Source organism: Nomascus leucogenys, chromosome 11, assembly GCF_006542625.1.
Source record: "Nomascus leucogenys isolate Asia chromosome 11, Asia_NLE_v1, whole genome shotgun sequence".
NCBI classification, from domain to species: Eukaryota; Metazoa; Chordata; class Mammalia; order Primates; family Hylobatidae; genus Nomascus; species Nomascus leucogenys.
Genome location: NC_044391.1, coordinates 30,529,495 through 30,545,984, shown reverse-complemented (window position 1 = coordinate 30,545,984; position 16,490 = coordinate 30,529,495). Strand labels below are relative to the sequence as shown.

Below are 16,490 nucleotides of genomic sequence, written 5' to 3'. Positions count from 1 at the left end.
AGCAATGTGTTACTTCACTAGCTGTCTGTTACTAATACCCTGACCTGCAAAATATTAATGAGTTTAAATAATCAAATCCTGTTTGACCACCGTAAACATTAGTAGCAGACTAAAAAAATAATGAATTAAAAAAATGTGTGCCTTTCTCTCAGGACATTGTAAGAAGGGGTTAGGAGTTCAGGTATCAATGTCATTTCTTCAAAGGCTGAAGACTTTGGTGATGACATTGGCCCGGCCACTCACCGTCTCACTCCTCTCACACAAGCTATTTGACCTTTCTGGATCACAGTTGTTTATCATTTAAAATTAGTGATTGGACTGTGGTTGTTCAAGGGATTCCTACTAAAACTCTACACATCTAACCCTAAAAATAAGTTTATGCTCTTTAAAAGTATATACATTGCTATATTTGAAAATGTGTGTATCTGTCCAATGAGATAACATTTGATTACAATTATATAAACAAATTAATTTTTCAGGATAATCAAATTGTATCTCTTCACATAAAAGAAGAAACTTTCTGGTACAGTGTTAATGTTTTATTGACAATTACTGACGGCCTGAATTTTGTCTTTTACCCTGAGTAGTCAATGTTGCTATTATAGCATTAAACTACTGTAACCAGTTGAAATGGTAATATGTCATTGCTAATGGTCAAATGGTCCAAATACTGAAATAAGATTTCTTTTTTAAAACTTTTATTTTACATTCAGAAGTGCACATGCAGTTTCATTATGTAGGTAAATTCTGTGTCATGGGGGTTTGGTGTACAGATTATTTCATCACCTAGGTAACAAGCATGGTGCCCGATAGGCAGTTGTTTTTTTTTTTCATCCTCTCACTCCTCCCACATCCTCTACCTTCAAGTAGGCCCAGTGGCTGTTGTTCCCTTCCTTGTGTCCATGTTTTCTTAATGTTTACCACCCACTTATAAGTGAGAACATGCAGTATTTGGTTTTCTGTTCCTGAATTAGTTTGCTTAGGATAATGGCCTCCAGCTCCGTCCATGTTGCTGCAGAGAATAAGGTCTTGTGTTTTTGTTTTTCTTTTTTTTTTTTTTTTTTGGCTGTGTGGCATTCCATGATGTATGAGTACCACAATATCTGTATCCAGTCTACCACTGATGGGCATTTAGGTTGATTACATGTCCTTGCTATTGTGAACAATGCTGTGATCAACACATGTAGGTATGTGTCTTTATGGTAGAGTAATTTTTATTCATTTGGGAATGGTATCAGCCCTTCTCTATACATGTAATAGAATTTAGCTGTGAATCCATCTGGTTCTGTGCTTTTTCTTATTAGTAGGCTTTTTATTACCGATTCAATTCTGGAACTTGTTATCGGTCTGTTCAGGCATTCAATTTCTGTCTGGTTTAATCTTGGGAGGTTGTGTTTCCAGGAGTTGGTTGATTTCTTCAAGATTTCTTAGCTTGTGTGCATAGTGCTGTAGGTTGGTGCAAAAGTTACTCTGGTTTTTGCCATTGAAAGTAATGGTGAAAATCGCAATTACTTTTGCACTGCCTTAATAGTAGTCTCTGAGGGTTTTTTCTGTATTTCTGTGGGGTCAGTTGTCATGCTCTGTCATTTCTGATTATGTTTATTTGAATATTCTTTCTCTTTTTATTAGTCTAGCTAGTCTATTTATGTTAATTCTTTCACAATACCAACTCAGAGATCAATTGATTATGTGTGTGTGTGTTTCTATTTCCTTCAGTTCAGCTCTGATTGGGTTACTTTTTGTTGTAGTTGGCTGGTCTCGAACTCCTGACCTCAAGTGATCTGCCCGCTTCGGCCTCCCAAAGTGCTGGATTGCAGGCGTGAGCCACTGCTCCTGGCTAGATTTGTGTTATTTCTTGTCTTCTGCTAGATTTGGAGTTGTTTTGCTTTTATTTCCTGAGTTCCTCTGGATGTGATATTAGGTTATTAATCTGAGATCTTTCTGACTTCTTGATGTGGGCATTTAGTGCTATAAAGTTCCCTCTTAACACTGCTTTAGCTGTGTTCCAGAGACTCTGATATGTCGTCTTTCTTCTCTAGTTTCAAAGAATGTCTTTCTTTCTGCCTTAATTTCATCATTTACCCAAAGTCTTTCAGGAGCAGGTTGTTTAATTTCCATGTAATTATATCCTTTTGAGCAATTTTCTTAGCATTGATTTTTATTTTTTTATTGTACTGGTTGGTACTTTTTTTTTAATTTGCTGAGGATTGTTGTATGGCCTGTTGTATGATCAATTTTAGAGTGTGTGCCATGTACAAATGAGAAGAATGTGTATTCTAACGTTTGGGGGTCAAGAGTTCTGTAGTTGCCCTCAGGCTCAGGAAGGTTTGTGGTAATTAGGAGCTCTTTTGCAGTTCCAAGCCAGGGCCCCTGCTTGGTGAAGAGTTGGGGGTGGTTCATAGGGAAGAAAGACTGGGCTCCTCTATCATACTATGGCTGTGGTGTGCTGAAGATGCCAGGCCCTTTGTTCCTTCCCCAGCCCAAGGATAGTAAGGGCAGTAGCACTGCAGCTGCAATGGCAGAGAAGTGGCGGGATTTCTCTGCGATTTCCTCCTCAGAGAAATGCAGAGTGGCCACTGACTGAAGTGTTTAGGCCGGGGTCAGGGTGGTTGTGCTGGGAGACCAGGTTGAGAGGCACTGAGAGGCCATGAAGAGTAGCAGAGGTGGGGACTCGTGCGGAAAAGGGTCTGGCCACTTTTCTGTAAGGCAGCTGCACCATGCTTGGAGTTCACATTAGCTCCTAATTACCACAAACCCTTTCTATGTAATTGTTGTTTGTTTACCTCTTTATTATTTTAATGTTGAACCACCCTTGAAAAACCTGAAATAAATACTACTTGTTAGTGTTATATAATTCTTTTTATACATTTTCAGTTTCATTTGCTAATATTTGGTTGAAAAATTTGTGTTCATGTAACAGATCCCTCTATAATTTTTCTTCTTGTAATGTTTTTGTCTGGTTTTGGTATTAGAGTAATTCTGGCTTCACAGAATTAGTTAGCAAGTGTTCCTTCTGCTTCTAATTTTCTGGAAAAAAAAAAGATTACGCAATCAGAATCTTTTTTTAATGTTCAGCAGAATTCACTAGTGAAACCATCTGAGCCTGGTGATTTCCATTTTTTTGAAGGTTATTATCACAGATTCAATTTTATTTTTTTATACAGGAATCTAATGTGTAATAGGCACATTAGGGTAAATGCAGTATCTATCACCTCAAGCATTTATTATTGCTTTGTGTTACAAACATTCCAATTATACTTTTATTTTTAAATGTACAATAAATGATTGATGACTAATCACTCAGTGGTGCTATCAAATGCTGGATCTTACTCACTCTAATGATATTTTTGTACCTGTTAACCATTCCCACTTCTCCCCCACCTCCCCAATACCCTTCTCAGCCTTTGGCAACCATCATTCTTCTTTTTAACACATATAGCCCTTTTCAAATTATTTATCCTTGTATTATTTTTGGTAGTTTGTGTTTTCAAGAAATTGGTACATTTAATCCATATTAACAAATTTGAGGGTATGAAGTTGTTCCTTTATTTCTTTAAAATTCTCTTAATACTCATTAGAACAGTGGTGATGGCTGCTATTTTATCCCTGATATTACAAATGTGTGTTTTCCATGTTTTTTTTTTTTTTTTTTTTGGTTAGGCTTTGTTATGGTCTGAATTGTGCCCCCAAAATTCATATGTTAAAGTTCTAATTCTTAGTACCTCAGCATGTGACTACAGTTGGAAAGACAGCTCTGAAGAGGTGACTATGTTAAAATGAGGCCATCAGGACAGACCCTAATTTAATCTAATGGATGTCCCTATAAGAAGGGAAAATTTGGACAAATAAAGAGACACCAGGGTTCTGCACACAACAAGGAAAATTCGTGTGAGCACACAGCAAGAAGGCAGCTATGTACAAGTCGAGGAGAAAGGCCTCAGGAGGAACTAAAATTGCCTCCTCTTTGATCCTGGACCTCTAGGCCTCCACAACTCTGAGAAAATAAACATCTACTGTTTAAGCCATCAGGCTTTGCTGTTTTGTTATACCAACCCCAGCAAACTAATACAGCCTGGCTACAGGTTTAGCAATATTACTGCTTTATTTCCTTGATTTTTCTCTATTAATTTTCTGTTTTCAATTTCATTGATACGTGCCACAATTTTTATTTTTTTTCTGCTTAGTTTGAATTTAATTGACTCTTATTTCTAGTTTCCTAAAGTAGAAGCTTGGGTTATTGATTTTAGTTCATTGTTTCCTAATATATGTATTCAATTCTATAAATTTCCCTGCAAGCACTGTTTTTCTGTATTCCACAAATTTTAAGTTGTTTTGGCCGGGCGCGGTGGCTCACGCTTGTAATCCCAGCACTTTGGGAGGCCGAGGTGGACGGATCACGAGGTCAGGAGATCGAGACCACGGTGAAACCCCGTCTCTACTAAAAATACAAAAAATTAGCCGGGCGTGGTGGCGGGCGCCTGTAGTCCCAGCTACTCGGAGAGGCTGAGGCAGGAGAATGGCGTGAACCTGGGAGGCGGAGCTTGCAGTGAGCCGAGATTGCGCCACTGCACTCCAGCCTGGGCGACAGAGCGAGACTCCGTCTCAAAAAACAAACAAACAAACAAATTTAAGTTGTTTTACTTTTATTTCAAAATATTTTTAATTTCTCTTAAGAATTCTTCTTTGACCCATGTGATCTTTAAATGTGTATTAATTTCCCAATATTTGGGATTTTTCATATATTTTCAGTTATTAATTTTTAATTTGATTCCATTGTGATCTGAGAACATATTTTGTGTAATTTTTGTACTTTAAATGTGTTAAGGGGTGTTTTATGGCCCAGAATATGATCTGTCTTGGAGAATGTTGCATGTAGCTTTGAGAACAATGTGTATTCTGCTGTTTGGGAATGATGTATTATATAAATGTCAAATAGATCTAGTTGATTAATGGTGTCATTCATTTCACTATATCCTTACTGATTTTTTGCCTTTTAAATCTGTCAATTATTGATAAAGAGGTGTGAAATTCTAGATTTATCTATTTCTTCTTGCAGTTCTATATGTTGTCTCATGAATTTTGAACCTGTTTTTACGTTCACACCTATTAAGGGTTGCCAGGTATTCTTGGAGAATCATCCCTTTGATCTTTATGTAAGATCCCCTCTATTCCTAATAACTTTCCTTAATTTGAAATCTGCTGTGTCTGAAATTAATATGGTTATTTAAGCTTTCTTTGATTATGTTAGCATGACATATCTTTAATTTTAAAAATACTTTTTTTTTTTAAAGTACTTTTAGGTTCACAGCAAAATTAAGCAGAAGTACAGAGATTTCCCATATAACACTGTCCTGACACACATAACCTTCCTTATTATTAATATCCCCTACAAGAGTGGCACACTTGTTACATTTGATGAACTCACATTGACACAAAAATTATCACCTGAGTCTAGTTTACATTAGAATTCACTTTTGGTGTTCTACATTCTGTAAGTATAGACAAATATATAATGACACATACACCATTGTAATATAGAGAATAGTTTTACTGCCCTGAAAATCTTCTGTACTTCACCTATTTATTCCTCCCTCCCAAGTTCTAGCAATACCAATCATTGTAATGTCTCAATTTTATCTTTTCCAGAGTGTAGTTGGACTTACATAGTATATGTATCTTTTGATGATTGGATTATTTCACATCATAATACGCATTTAAGAGGTTTCTCCATGATTTTTTCCTGGCTTCATATCTCATCTCTTTTTAGTGCTGAATAAATTTCCATTGTGTGGATGTACCTAAGTTATTTTAACTTAAAATATTCATCTATGGCAACACATCTTATCTTGGTTACTTCTATGTTTTGACAATTATGAATAAAGATGTTATAATTATCTCTGTGCAGACTTTTGTGTGTATATACGTTATTTCCCACAAATTCATATATTTACTTCATTGTTAGTCAGTGGAGTACGTACACACATATAGATGTCTCTGAGTCACTTTAAGTCACATAATTGCAAGGATACAAACACATGCTAGATCTTCCCTGTGGGTGAGTGCCTCTGGGGAATACTCAAGTCCTACTGAGGCTTCTCTCTGTATCTTCTGGCTGCTCTGTCCAGTTCTCCCTGAGCCCACCTTCCTACTCTGTTTCCCTTCCACTCTTACACCATGGTGGCAAGGCAGGGAAGATCCAGTTGAGACAGATCACAGGTGTACAGAAGCCTGAAAAGGCCAGTGTCCACTACAGCTGCTCTGGCATCCTTCCTTGGTTCGCACAGTTTGTATTGCACCACTTCAAGGACACTGTTAACTCCTGGAAGGCAAGGTCCAGGGCTTCTACCTCCTTGGGCATGGAGAGACAGTGGCCAGCAAGAGCAGCTCCTTGGCAGACTGCTTAGTGTGTGACAACTCTGGGGGCTCAGGAGCTATAAACAGGAACAGGACAAGCTTACAAACAAATAACTAAGACCCAACACAGTGCACGCTGGAGCAGAGATGTGCAGAACACTGTGGGAACAGAGGAAGGGGCAGGGCAGGACAGCATCCTCAGAGAGGACGCTACCCTGTGCCATATTCTGTGTGAGGCGCTTCATGTTATTTTATTCTCACAAAGGAGGAAGGTGAGTTGGAAGACAATACCCTGGCAAAGCCATTGAACTGGGATTCAGCTCCAGATCTTTCTGGTTCTAAAACCTATCTATGCTTTTTTCCTTGTACAGGCTACCACCTGAGGGGACACCTGCTCTGGGACTCAAAGAATGGTAAAGAGACCTCCAGAATCAACAAATCACTTTCAGAGAAAAGAAAAATAAACTTTAAAAACACAAAACAAACAAAAAATACATTTTCCCCAAATTTCACATCATAACCAACTAGAAGTACAAATGTAAATGAGGCTGGAAACGAGACTCTGGCAAGAAGGGCCTTCTGAGCAAGGTCAGCTTCTCCTCCCATGATTTCTTGCTCTTTCTCCCAACAATGCCAGTGGATCTTTCAAAACTGCCACTGCTGCTGCTAAGCTCCAGAAGAGAGGTTTCTCAACTTCCAATGGCTTTAGCACAGCTCACTCTCTGGGTTCTCAGATATATATATATATATATTTGTTTATGACCCACTCAGCATCTTCAGTGGTTTTTTAAATAATCTACTGGATTCTCTCAGGGTTCTCTTCATCTGAATGAAGCTGGAAACTCTGCCTGACAGCATGCTTATAATGCTCCTGGATGCCCTTGGTCGGCAGCTGCCAGCGGCAAATGTCTGTAGAGCCGTAGCAGCCTCCAGACCAGCTCTGTCCCTGGTGGCAGGATCATCTGCAAGATCGTCTGCCCCTGCTTCGTGAAACCACCTGGTGTGTCTATATTTGAGCCATCCATAAAAATGCTTGATCAGATTAGAGCTAAGTACCCCCCAGGGCATGTGCAGGAACAAGTTCAAACGTTTATAAAAAGCACTTGATTGTACTGTTATCCAGTACTTCTCAATCTTCTCTACAAAACCTTGTTCTGTGCTTTTCTGAAACACAAGGACATCATATGCAGCTTCCCCCTGCCTCCACGGGGGACACCAGCCCTGGACACTGCCACGCCAATTAGTGTATTTGAATTTTTAACTCATTTGGGTAAATAGTAATAAGCATGATTTCGGAATTATATGAGTACGCTTAGTTTTGTGACAAACTGCCAAACTGTTTTCCAAAGTAGCTGTACCATTTTGCATTTCCAGCAGCAATGAATAAGAATTCCTGTTGCCCTACATCCTTTCAAGCATTCGTGTTATCAGGGTTCTGGGGTTTTGGCCATTCTAATAGGCATGTAGTGATATTTCATTGTTTAATTTGGATTTCCCTGATGATATATGGTGTAGAGCAATTTTTCCTATGCTTATTTTCCATCTCTCTATCTTTTTTGGTGAAGTGTCTGTTAAGGTATTTGGCCCCTATTTTAATAGGGATGTTTTTGTATTGTTGAGATTTAGGTGATCTTTGTATATTTTGGGTAATAGTGCTTCACCAGGTATATCTTCTGTAAATATTTTCTTCCAGTCTATGCCTTATCTTTTCATTCTCTTGACAGTTTCTCTTACAGAGCAGAATTTTTTAATTTTAACGAAGTCTAATTCTTTTTATCATGGATCTTGCTTTTGGTGTTATTTCTAAAAAGTCATCACAACACCAAAAGTTTTCTCTGCTTATCATCTAGGAATTTTATTTTGCATTTTATATTTAGGTCTTATTAATTTTGAGTTACTATTTTTGAAGGGTGTAAATGTCTTGTGTGCTGACATCTATTATCTCATACATTCTGATCTGTTTTACATTAAATCTTCTGTATATCTCTTTCTGAAATTTGAGTCAAAGTTCCAGGAGGTGTTATATTTATCTTTAATTCCTTCTTGACCATCAGACCCCTGCCTCCACCCTTGCCCAACCCCCACAACATGGTCTAATATTATTTTTCATAACTGAACTGTATTTTGGGTACAGGCTCTGACAAGTGCTTACTTATGCTACATTATTTAATTATAACAAGAATTATATTTTCTTTAGATCTTATTATCCCTGGGGCAAATAGAGTCCTAAAGTGGCCCCAAAGATCCTCTCTCCCTAGTGCTGTTATCCTGAATAATCCATTTTCCTTTAATATGGGTGGAAACTATGGGACTTGCTTCTATGGATAGAATATGGCAAAAGTGAAAGGATTTTGCAGATGTAATTAAGGTCTCAGATCAATCAAATAGAAGATTATCCTGAGAAGACCTGACGTAAGTGAAATCTCTTAAAAAAAGGGACTGGGCTCTCCCTGAAGTTAAAGACTCTGCTTTTGCTCTTTATGAATTCAAAAGGAATGTCAGGAAGCCTTCAGGCAGCAGCCAGAAGAAAGCTGGGGCCCTTTTCCATACAGCTGAAAGATAAGAATCTGTTAGATACCTGAAGAGCTTAGAAGTGAGTGGCTCTCCAGATAAGAATTCAGGCAAGCTATCATTTTTTACAGGCTGTTACATTCTGAGCATAGAGGAACCACCCATGCCATGCCTAGGCTCTTGACCCATGGAAATTGTGAGATAATAAATATATGTTAAGTTGTAATAATATTGGTACAGTCATTCTAATTTATTTGTGTGTGAAAAATACTTGTCTGTGTTAAAATATGTAAGTAATGTCACGCCTACAATCCCAGCACTTCGGGAGGCCGAGGGAGGAAGATGACTTGAGGTCAGGAGTTTGAGACCAGCCTGGCCAACATGGTAAAACGCTGTCTCTACTAAAAATACAAAAATTAGCTGGGCATGGTGGTGGGCACCTGTAATCCCAGCTAATTAAGAGGCTGAGGCAGGAGAATTTCTTGAGCCTGGGAGGCAGAGCTCCGATCGCACCACTGCACTCCAGCTTAAGTGACAGAGCGAGACTTTGTCTCAAAATAAATAATAAAATATGTAAGTAATAATTTTAGAGTCATTGGGAAATATTTCAACTCAAGAGAAAAAATATAAATATCAAATCAAAGACATAATGAAAAATTCCTAAGTGTGAATTATTTTGTCTTAATAATAACAATACCTATTTCTTAGTTTTTTTCTATTGAAAAATCCTAAACACAATGACCAACCTAGTAAAAATGGGCATTGGTGTAATAATACTGGCGTCTTAATACCATATTCCATTAAAAGTAACCAGAGTTCCTTGGACAGATGGCCGATTCCAGGCAAGAAATATGTAAAGTAAGCCTGCTCATTTTTTCATAGCAGAAACCAAAGAAACTTCTACAAATACTAAGATTCAGTCAAAAAGACTCAGGAGCCAACTTGAAGAAATCCCTTATGACCAAAAAAGAAAAAAAATAAATATTCATTGAAAGAATCACTGCAGTGAGTTGAAACATGTTAAATATATTGCCATTTTAGTGATCATATAGACAAAACCAAACAAAAAGCTACTAATGATCACATTTCAAAGATGTTACAAACCCAGCGAAGTATTCTGAAAACACATCAAAGAGGAAATAATCATTCTATTATTATTTCCTATACGAATGTATATCACAGTAACAAAATGATTGATGAAGTCAAGTTTCTCTCTACACATATAGTCTATCTTATAATTAAAAATAAAATACAGTGTCACCATTTCATTAATTTATGATGAAAAATTGAAAATTACATTACTAAAAGGAGAGGTAATTAGAAATTTTGGTACTCTTTATTAACCAGTATCCAACTATATCTGAAGTATTTTTGTTTAAAAAAGAAATCAAACCTGAATCAGATAGAGCTTCTAGATCTAAATGCAAAAAATACAAATGGCCAAGTTGTTTTCGACAAATACATTGCAAGAGGACAGGAAAAACTGCAGGAACTAATACATTAAGATAATCTTAGAAGATATGTTTATTAAATTGTATGCTTGAAATTTGAATACCAACTTGAAATAATCAAATATTTTTAAAAAGTTAAGCAAACAAAAAAATACTTATGAGAGAACTGTGGACTAGATACTTGATGATATAAAGAATTTAGTCAAGTTTTTATAAGCTGTAATTATATAATGATTGTTTCAAAAAAAAGTACTTGCGTAGAGATAAATTCTGAAATTTTTACAGCTGACATTAAATTAAGCCTGGCATTTTCAAAGTAATCCCATAGAGTAAGGAGGAGGGTAGAATACGAGGGTGCATAGATGAAACATAAGTTGATATTAGATATACATGGGCTTCCCTTGCTTTTGACTTTCACATATATTTGAAATTTACCATAATCAAGTTGTAAATTAAAATTTGCTTCAAATTTTAAAATAATTGGAAGACAAGTCACAGAAACCATAGACTGAGATCAAAATGTTTACAAAAGTCATACCTAGTGAAGGACTATTAACAAAAATATACAAAGAACTCTTAAAGCTTAACAGTAAGAAAAGAAACAATCCAACTTAAAAATAGGTGGGAGGATCAGGGAAGGATAGCATTAGAAGATATACCTGTTGTAGATGACGAGTTAATAATGGGTGCAGCACACCAACATGGCATATGTATACATATGTAACAAACCTGCACGTTGTGCACATGTACCCTAGAACTTAAAGTATAATTTTAAAAAAAGTGAAAAAAAATAGGTGAAAGATCTAAACAGACACCTCAGCAAAGATCTACAGATGACAAGCTGTAAAATGATGCTTACCATCATATGTTATTAGGGAACTGCAAATTAAAACAATGAGATACCACTACATACCAGTTAAAATGGCCAAAACCCAGAGCACTCAATACCAAATGCTTATAAACATGTAGACAGAGCAATAGAAATTCTCATTTATTGCTGGTGGGAATGCAAAATGGTACAACCACTTTGGAAAACAGTTTGGCAGTTTCTTATAAAACTAAACATGCTCTTACCATACAATCCAGAAATCATGTTCTGGATTGAAAACTTAAATACACACAAAATCCTGCACACAGATATTTATAGTGTCTTTATGCACAATTGTCAAAACTTAGAAGCAACCAAGATGTGCTTCAGATGATGAATGGATAAAATAACTTTAGTACATCCAGACAATGGAATTTTATTCAGCACTAAAAAGAAATGAGATGCCAAGCTGCGAAAAGACATGGAGAAAACTTAAATGCATATTATTATGCAAAAGTGTCCACAAAAAAGTTACACACTATATAAGTCCAACTATGACATTCTAGGAAAGACAAAACTATTGGGATATAAAAAGATGAGTGATTGCCAGGGACTTACAGGAAGTGAGGGATTGATAGGTGGAACACAAACTTTTAGGGCAGTGAAACTATTCTGTATGCACTATAATGGTGGAAACTTGTCTTTATATATTTGTCTAAATCCATATGTACACCACCAAAAGTGAGCCCTAATATAAACTATTGACTTTATATGATAAGGATATGTCAATGTGGGTTCACATCAGTTGCAACAAGTGTACCACTCAGCACGGAGATGTTGGTAATGGGGTAGGTTATGCTTGTGTGGAGACGGAATATATGGAAACTCCCTGTGCTTAACACTCAATTTTGCTGTGAACCTAAAACTTCTCTAAATATAAAGTCAATTTAAAAATTGCTTCAAACTTCTTGTACTTTTAAACTTTATATTACAACCTCAGTGTTAGTTTTGATCTGCATAATCAAAAAGAAAATAAAAGCAACTCATAGGTTGGTAGTTTTTTCACTAGTTGTCAAAGAATCCTAGCTTAAGTACAGAGGTGTTTCTTGAGAGCTGTTTGAACTAAATGCACCGACAAGGGAAAACCAATAAAGCTGTTAAAATGGTTTCCCAGGGACCTTCGTGATGATGGAATACTACTACTTGTCTTATAAGACCAATAGCTGTACATGTTCTCATTTTTGTTTATTTGTCTAGAAACAATGACTATACCTACTTAAACAGACAAACTGGGGGTCTTGAAAAACTGCAAAGCAAAACTGGGTGTTTTCCCCTCTCACTGTCATCAGTGGCTGAAAAATAGCTTTAATTTTCCTTTGACTTATACATAATAAATCATTAAAACTCCTGAAGGCAGTATCTTTAGAATGCAGCTTGTTTAATTTTATAAAAAATTAATACAGAAGACCTGTAGACACCAACATTCTTAGAAAGCCAAGTGAGGCAATATTCTGTTTGACATGGGATGTTATATAAGACTATAGTGAAATGTGAGTAATAATTTTAGTTAATAGTCTAAGAATTAAAAGTCTAATGACAGGAGAGTGAATTTTTTCTTCATAATGACAACTAGTGCTCTAATTCACATGTTCTTAAATATTGCCTTACATAAGATTTGGTAAAAATTTAAATTATGGATAATTTATTTTAACCACTGGTTCTACAAAATTAAAAAAAAATTAAACATGCCCACAAAATTTCTGCTCAAGGAACATTGCTTTACTCATTTATACGTGAGACCCAGACAGGTTCTCTGATTCACAAGAGCCATTTCAAGTTATTTTAAATGGGTGGGTAGAAACAAATTACATAAATCAATTAATATATCTATATGAATATAATTTCCAAACTGATCAGTGATAATATCAATATATTACCATATCTGTAACATTTTATACTCTTCACAGTTCTAAGAAAATTACATACCCCTGCATACTGTTGCAGTACTTGGGTTCTGGAGCCCTGCCAGAATGGAATTCAAAAGTAAACCAGAATAATCTGAAACAGTGTGTCCAACCTATTCCCAGCTCAAACAGACAAAGTCAAATGGCAGAAGTATGGGAATTGCAGGTTGGACAAATCACAGATAAATTCAATCTAATTTAAATTTTGGCCCAGTTTTAACTCAACTTCATGTAAGGGCAAATCTGAACTATAAGCAACTCATCTTTACAACTTCCCTGGAAAATAAACAAAATGAAAATTTACTTAGATCTCCAACGTTCTTTTTATGCATAATGTCCCCAATATGATAAGAAAACATGTATGACATGATAAGAAAATACGTATGACAGATGACTGTGACTCATAAACAAGATGAAAAACAGTCAAGAAAGAAGATACCTTCAGACGATTCCATTTTTGGAATTAGCATCTAAGAACTTGAAAAAAGTATACCTAAGTTAAATATTTTATGAGGAAAGACACATATAAGAAGAGATGAGATGTGCAAGGTGTGAAATGCAGACTATATATAAAAAATCAAGTAAAAAGTGTAAAACTGAAAAATATCTACATTCAAAAATTTTATTTCATTTGCTTAACAAAATTGGAAGCAATGAAAAAGGATAAACATAGACATGTCAATAGAAATTAGAAAAATTAAAGCATAGTAAAGGAAATGAAATTATAATTTAAATTTTAAATAATGCATTTTAGGAATTACAGCATTTAGAAAAATACATGAAACATTGACACAAAGAATGGGGAAATCTAAGTACAAGTAGAACGTTGCATTATATGATAAGTGGTATAATATTTCAAAGTAGATTTTGTAATCAATAATTCGAAGATGTAGTAATGCTGAAGAAACAAGCTATATGTTAAGTTGAAATGCCAAGATTAAAATCAAACTAGAGAGGGCATTTCATGTTCTTACTAAGCTGTGCTTTCATCTCTGGATATATTTGATAATTGCTCTCAAACGTGTCATCCCCAAGGATGCCCTCTCTCACCACTTCTATTCAACATAGTATTAGAAGTTCTGGCTAGAGCAATCAGGCAAGAGAAAGAAAGGGCATTCAGATAGGAAAAGAGGAAGTCCAACTAACCCTGTTTGCAGATGACATAATCCTATATCTAGAAAACCTCATAATCTCAGCCCAGTAGCTTCTTAAGCTGATAAGCAACTTCAGCAAAGTCTCAGGATACAAAGTCAATGTGCAAAAATTGTTAGCATTCCTACACACCAACAACAGTCAAGCTTAAAGCCAAATCATGAATGAACTTCCATTTATAATTGTCACAGAAAGAATAAAATACCTAGGAATACAGCTGTCAAGGGAGGGGAAAGATCAAGAAAAGGAGAACTACAAATCACTGCTCAATGGAATCAGAAATGACCTAAACAAATGGAAAAACATTCCATGCTCATGGATAGGAAAAATCAATATCATTAAAATGGCCATATTACCCAAAGTAATTTATAGATTTGATGCTATTCCTATCAAACTACCATTGATATTCTTTACAGAACTAGAAAAAACCTATTTTAAAATTCATATGGAACCACAAAAGAGCCCGAATAGCCAAGGCAATTCTAGGCAAAAAAAAACAAAGCTGGAGGTATCACACTACCTGACGTCAAACTATATTACAGGATTACAGCAAGCAAAACACCATGGCACTGGTACAAGAATAGACACGTAGACCAATGCAACAGAATAGAGAACCCAGAAATAAAACTGCACACCTACAACTACCTGATCTTGGACAAACTTGACAAAAACAAGCAATGAGGAAAGGATTCCCTATTCAATAAATGGTGCTGGGATAACTGGCTAGCCATATGCAGAAAATTGAAACTGGACCCCTTCCTTATACCATATACAAAAATTAACTCAAGATGGATTAAATACTTAAATGTAAAACCCAAAACTATAAGAACCCTGAAAGACAACCTAGGCAATACCATTCAGGACATAGGCATGGGCAAAGATTTCATGGCGAAGATTTCATGACGAAGATTCAAAAAGCAATTGCAACAAAAGCCAAAATTGACAAATGAGATCTGATTAAACTAAAGAGCTTCTGAACAGCAAAAGACACTGTCAACAGGGTAAACAGACAACATACATAATGCAAGAAAATTTTTGCAGCCTATGCATCTTTCAAAGGTCTAATATCCAGCATGTATAAGGAGCTTAAAGAAATTTACAAGAAAAAAAAAAACCCTTTAAAAAGTGGGAAAATGACGTGAGCAGACATTTCTCAATAGAAGACATACATGCAGGCAACAATCATAAAAAAAAGCTCAGGCCGGGCGCGGTGGCTCACGCTTGTAATCCCAGCACTTTGGGAGGCCGAGGCGGGCGGATCACGAGGTCAGGAGATCGAGACCACTGTGAAACCCCGTCTCTACTAAAAATACAAAAAATTAGCCGGGCGTGGTGGCGGGCGCCTGTAGTCCCAGCTAGTCGGAGAGGCTGAGGCAGGAGAATGGCGTGAACTCGGGAGGTGGAGCTTGCAGTGAGCCGAGATTGCGCCACTGCACTCCAGCCTGGGCGACAGAGCAAGACTCCGTCTCAAAAAAAAAAAAAAAAAAAAGCTCAACATCACTAATCATTAGAGAAATGCAAATCAAAACCACAGTGAGATAACATCTCACATCAGTCAGAATGGCTATTATATGGCTATTATTAAAAAGTCAGGAAACAACAGATGCAGGAGAGGATGTGGAGAAATAGGAATGCTTTTACACTGTTGGTGGGAGTGTAAATTAGTTCAACCATTGTGGACAACAGTGTGGCAATTCCTCAAAGACCTACATATAGAAATACCATTTGACCCAGCAATCCCATTACTGGATATATAACCAAAGAAATATAAATCATTCTATTATATAGAAACATGCATGCATATATTCATTGCAGCACTATTCACAATAGTAAATGCATGGAATCAACCTAAATGACTATCAATCATAGACTGGATAAAGAAAATGTGGTATATATACAACATGGAATAAGATGCAGCCATATAAAAGAATGGGATCATGTCCTTTGCAGTGACATGAATGGAGCTGAAAACCATTATCCTTAGCAAACTAACGCAGGAACAGAAAATCAAATATGGCATGTTCTCACTTATAAGTGGGAGCTAAGTGACAGGAACACATGGACACATAGAGGGGAACAACACACACTGGAGCCTACCAGAGGGTGGAAGGAGGGAGAAATCCAGGAAAAATAACTAAGGAGTACTAGATTTAATACCTGGGTGATATAATAATCTGTACGACAAACTCCCATGACACACCTTTACCTATGTAACTAATCTGCACATCCTGAACATGTACCCTGAACTTA

General features: G+C 36.4%; 1 pseudogene; it reads right to left on the bottom strand.

Annotated features, from left to right (window-relative positions):
* Positions 1-7,084: 7,084 nt before the first annotated feature.
* Positions 7,085-7,316, bottom strand: LOC105740423 (annotated as a pseudogene).
* Positions 7,317-16,490: the final 9,174 nt, after the last annotated feature.